The sequence below is a fragment of the Herpailurus yagouaroundi genome, unplaced genomic scaffold, assembly GCF_014898765.1.
Source record: "Herpailurus yagouaroundi ecotype Mexico unplaced genomic scaffold, PumYag 67702, whole genome shotgun sequence".
NCBI lineage: Eukaryota > Metazoa > Chordata > Mammalia > Carnivora > Felidae > Herpailurus > Herpailurus yagouaroundi.
In genome coordinates, this window is record NW_024420501.1 from 2818564 (window position 1) to 2824234 (window position 5671).

Here is a 5671-nt window from a genome sequence, read left to right on the forward strand (position 1 = left end):
CCCCTTTCCTAGCATAGGGCAATAGCACCCTAACTACTTTCCCTGCCTCTCCCCACCTCCAATCCCAGTGGGTATTCCTAAAACATAATTTTCCCAGCTAAAAACTCTTCGAGGGCTTCCCGTTGGCTATTCGATTAACTTCTTCCCCGGCGTTCAAGGCTACTCATGAGCTGGGCCTAATCAACCACTACTGTTTCTCTCCCTTCCTGTTGTTACTTGCCGTTGAGGTTCCAGCGAGGCCAGACCTGTGCCACGCGTCCCCACTTTAGCCCCTTTGCTCCGGCAGGTCCGCGTCTGAACCGTGCCCACTCTGGGACCCCGTCTGCTTCCTCAACGCCCATCTCCGAGACCGCTGCTCTCATCCTCCCGGTTTTCGGCCACTTTTCATATTCTTCTGCATATGACAGCGATTCTGAGAGGTTTCTCAAACTCCTTACCGAGCCAAGAATGTCAGGAAAACAAGGTCTGTGCCTTCTTTCCTGATTTCACTCAACATACATTATTCAGCACCTTCTGTGTGACTGGCCCTCCGCTTTGTTCTAGAGATAGCACATTACATTCGATAGCCTGACAGGCGCTATTCTAAGAACTTTATGCACAAAAGCTCCCCTATGTCTTACAATAATCCTACCAAGTAGGTTTCATCGTACCCATTCGACAGGTAAAGAAACAGAGGCTCAGAAAAGCGGAGTAAGTTGCCAAGGTCACACAGCTAGTGCTTGGGACAAGTGGGATACAAACCGGGGCAGTCTGGACCCAGAGGCCATGCTCTGGAGCACCAATAACCAAATGCCAGCCACCATCCACCTCTGCATTTATTCTTTTTGTTTTCTTCAAGGTTCTCTTCTCTCTCATGACTCTGGCTAATCTGCGTTCCCTTACCCTTTCATTCGCTCCTATCACGCAGTTTTCCTAAGCGCCGACCGTGAGCCAGGCGCTGATGGGGACTGAGCGGTGCAGTGGGAAAAACACTGCCCCAAAGATAGGTCCTCATTCTAACCCCAGAACCTGTGACTATCACCTTATACAGGAAACGAGAGGATTAAGTTAAGGCTCGCAAGAGGAATGTAGCCTCAATTATCCAGGTGAACTCACTGTAACCACAAGGGTCCTTATGGGAGGAAGGCAGTGGGGGCGAGATCTGAGTCAGGAACAGATGTGATGACAGAAGCAGAGATTAGGGTGAAGCAGCCACAAGCCAAGGAATTCTGGAAGCCACTAGATGCTTAAGGAGGTAACAAACAGATTCTCTCCTTACAGCCTCTAGAGGGAGTATGACCCCGCGGACACTTTGATTTTGGCCCAGGGATAACTGATTTCAGACTTCTAGACCTCCGGAAATGTGACAGAATACATTTCTGTTGTTGTAAGCCACCCTCACGGGATAATTTGTTATGGCAGGCCTAGGAAGTTAATACGAACAATGAGCAAGATAAATCTGATTTCTGTGCTCATGGAATAGCCAAGACAGATACTAATTTTATCTTATTTTTAACTTGTTGATGCTTATTTATTTTTGAGAGAGAAAGAGAGAGACAGAGCACGAGTGGGGGAGGGGCAGAGAGAGGGGGAGACACAGACTCCGAACCAGGCTCCGAAGCCGACAGCGCAGAGCCCGATGCGGGACTTGAACCCCTGACCCGTGAGATCGTGACCTGAGCCATCGTCAGACGCTTAACCGACTGAGCCACCCAGGTGTCCCCAGACAGACACTAGTTTTAAAAACATCTAGAAGGGGCGCCTGGGTGGCTCAGTCGGTTAATAGCCCATAATACACCTGGGGGAGACGGCCGGCCAACGGCTGGAACAGAATTAGTGCACTGAACAAGCATTGGCAGGAGCACATTCTGAACACTGCCACGGAAAACACGAGCGTGTCACGGCACTGCTTTCTGAGACTGAACGTGAAAGGATCCGATCCTCGTCCCTGCCGCAATGAGCATTTTCCTCACTGTTCCACAGAGGCTCTTGCCAGCCCCGCCCAGAAGAACGCCTCCCTCGGTGAAGACGGGCTCACAGGTTACCGTGGAGGCCGTCCCGGAGCCCCTTCTGCTGGCCTGACAAGTCGGTCACCTCCGTTATGGTGGTCGTGCGTGACGAGAGAGCCGTTTGGAGACTCGGATGCCACGGCCAAGTTCAGTCAGAAACGGGGGCGTGACTGATCGGCAATGCCTGCCAGGAGTTGCAGAGAACAGCCTGGGAACACTCACCTCTCTATGCCTCTATCTCTCCATCCATAAAAAAAGAACGGTTCTAGAACACGCTTCTCAAACTCTGAGTTCCCAACAGAGTCACCTGTGGTGGAGGGGGGGTGGGCTTGTTAAAACACAGATTGCTGGGCCCCACCCCGAGGGTTTCTGATACGTTAGATTTGGGGTGAGGCCTGAGAATGTGCGATACTCACTGCTGCTGTGCGATAACCTACTGCTCTAGGGTGCTTCTTAAACTTGAACATGAGTGTGAATCATTAAACTTGAACATGCATGTGAATCACCTGCAGTCATTGTTAAAAGGTGGACTCTGAGGGGCACCTGGGAGGCTCAGTCGGTCAAGGGTCCAACTCCCACTCAGGCCATGACCTCGCGGTTTGTGAGTTTGAGCCCCACGTCGGGCTCTGTGCTGACAGTGCAGAGCCTCCTTGGGATTGTCTGTCTCTCTCTCTCTCTCTCTCTCTCTCTCTCTCTCTTTCTCTCTCTCTCTCTCCCTGCCTCTCCCTGGCCCTCCCCAAGTCGCGTTTTCTCTCACAAAAATAAAGAAAGAAACTTAAAAAACAAAAAAGGCAGACTCTGATTCAGCAGGCCTGGGGTGAAGCCCAAGGTTCTGTATTTCTTGTAAGCTCCCAGGAGATGCCTGTGATGCACCATGGACTACACACACCTTGAGAGGAAAGGAACTAAAAAGCAGTTCTCAATTGTGGTGCCATGGCACGCCGTGAGGTGCCGTAAGTAGTTTAGAACTAATTACTCTCTCTAAAATCAAATTAGGGAAGATTCATTATTTTCCTTCTAACAGAGAGGTAGAGGGGACCAAGAGGACCCCACCTCACCCTCCATGCCCCAGGGAAAGGCAAGAGAAGTCCATCTTTTCACATGAGTGACCCTGTAGGGACTAGAGGGGCTGCCCTTGGAGGAGTGTTGGGGTAGGCAGAGGTAGGTGCCTCTCCCGAAGACATCACCTGCTCCCCAGGTAGTTACTGGCCTTAGAGGCACTGGGTAGTGTCTGGAAAGCTGTGTTAAGGGAACTGGAGGTGATGGGGGGGGCGGGGGCTGGGCATGCTTCCGGGGTGGGCCAGGCCCAGCACTCCCATGGAGCACAGCCTGGGGTCTAGCGGGCTTCATGGCTCACTCAGAGCAGGGCCATCTGGGCTCCTCCCAGCACAGCACGCGCCCAGGTCCAGGAGGATGGAGACGAGAAGTTGGGGCTTCAAAGAAAGAACAGTGCATCTTCTGCCATCTTGGAAAGTGATCCCTAAGGACCCCCAGCCCTGGCTGTGCTAGCCCCTAGCACAGGGTAGTTGTCTATAGTACAGGTCGTGCCTCTGAAGGCTATCTGTCATGGGTAGCAGCAGAGAAAGGCTATGGTCACAGGGCTAGGGCATTAGGATACAGTCCTTTGGAAAGGACATCCCATCAAGGACAGCATGAAGGGTGAGAAAAGAGATTGTAAGCTCTGGAAACAGAAGGGTGAGAGCGAACACGGGAGTGTGACCAGTCATTCTGGATTGCCCAGGCCGAGGGCTTGCTCAGAACGGAGGAATTTCAGCACAAAAGTCTGGACAGTCCCAGGCACACAGGGGAGGTTGGTCACCCAAGCATCCGGCCTCCTTCTTCTGCCTTCCTCACAGTTCATGTTCCGGCACTACATAATTCCCTGCCCCTTCCAAACATGTGGTATTCTCAGGAAAGTTCATGTTTTCGGTGCGGTTCTGGAACATCGTTGCTTATAGAAAGTTAGCCATGTTCACCGCAACTGTGAGCACTTTTACACACACATGGTGTAATTCCAGCTCCTGTACCTTTCTGCATCCCCCCAAAGGAGGAGGAAGAGCATGGAAGAGGAGAGGGATGGAGACACAAACAGGAGCTCTGATGTGGGCAGGAACACACTAATGAGTAGGAGCCTGTATTTTCAGAGGCTGCCTGTTCATCATATAAAGAAGCTGTGATCTGTGATCATATAAATAAGCCCGATGGGACAGACAAGAGCAAACCACTCACCCAATCAACTGTCGACCTTGGGTCATCAGTGGGGGTGCAAAGTCCACACATCCTCTAAAGATAACTGATCAGACCTATTTCAGGAATCCCGGGCTTGGGTTTTTCTCACACCAGTTCATCGACAAAGGGAAATAGCAGAATAGGGGTCCCTCTTCCTTTGGGGTTTAATCTTCTTCTTGGGCTGCAGGGAACAAGATATAAAACTAAAGTCAAATGAAACACTCATGTTTAGAACTCAGATGCTTTGATAAAATTTATTTATTTAAATTCAAGTCAGTTAACGTACAGTGGAGTATGGGTTTCAGGAGTAGAGCCCAGGGATTCATCACTTACATATGCCACCCAGTGCCCCTCCCCACAAGTGCCCTCCTAATGCCCATCACCCATTTAGCCCATCCCCCCACCCACCTCCCCTCCGGCAACCCTCAGCCTGTTCTCTGTATTTAGAGTCTCTTATGGTTTGCCTCCCTCTCTGTTTTTATCTTATTTTTCCTTCCCTTCCCCTATGTTCATCTGTTGTATTCCTTAAATTCCACATATGAATAAAATCATATGATATTTGTCTCTCTGTCTCTGACTGACTTACTTCGCTTAGCATAATACATTCTAGTTCTATCTACATTGTTGCAAATGGCAAAGTTTCATTCTTTTTGATCCCGTAGTATAGTATTCCATTGTGTGTGTGTGTGTGTGTGTGTGTGTGTGTGTGTGTGTACACATCTTCTTTATCCATTCATCAGTCCATGGACATTTGGGCTCTTTCCCATAATTTGGCTATTGTTGATAGTGCTGCTATAAACATGGGGGTGCCTGTGTCCCTTCAAGTCAGCGTTTTTTTAATTCTTTGTATAAATACCTAGTAGTGCAATTGCTGGGTCAAAAAGTAGTTTTATTTTTAACTTTCTGAGTAAACTCCATACTGTTTCCCAGAGCGGCTGCACCAGTTTGCATTCCCACCAACAGTGCGAAAGGGAGAACCCGGATGCTTTAAAAGCACAAGGTAATATGGTCTGCAACTTGCCCAGAACCCAAAGAAAAACCTCTGGTCAGCTGTTAGACGGATTGCAGTATGTGTTGAAAGAAAAAACTCTTAGTCTTGTGTTGTAGATGTGAATTTTGGAAACAATTACATAGGCGTAAATATTTTTTAAATATTTATTTATTTTTGAGAGGCAGACACAGAGAGAGACAGAGAATTCCAAGCAGGCTCCACACTGTCAGTGGCAGAGCACGATGCGGGGCCCAAAGTCACAAACCGCAAGTTCACGACTTGAGCCAAAATCCAGAGTTGGATGCCTAACTGACTGAGTCACCCAGGCGCCCCTACATATATGTGAATATTAAACTTAGCTCTAGACCTCCTATTTCTACTGAAGACAGAAAACGTAACCTTACCAATTCAGTGTAAACTCTGTCATTTCTGGGTTATATCCTTTTTTTCAGCCTTCTCTAAG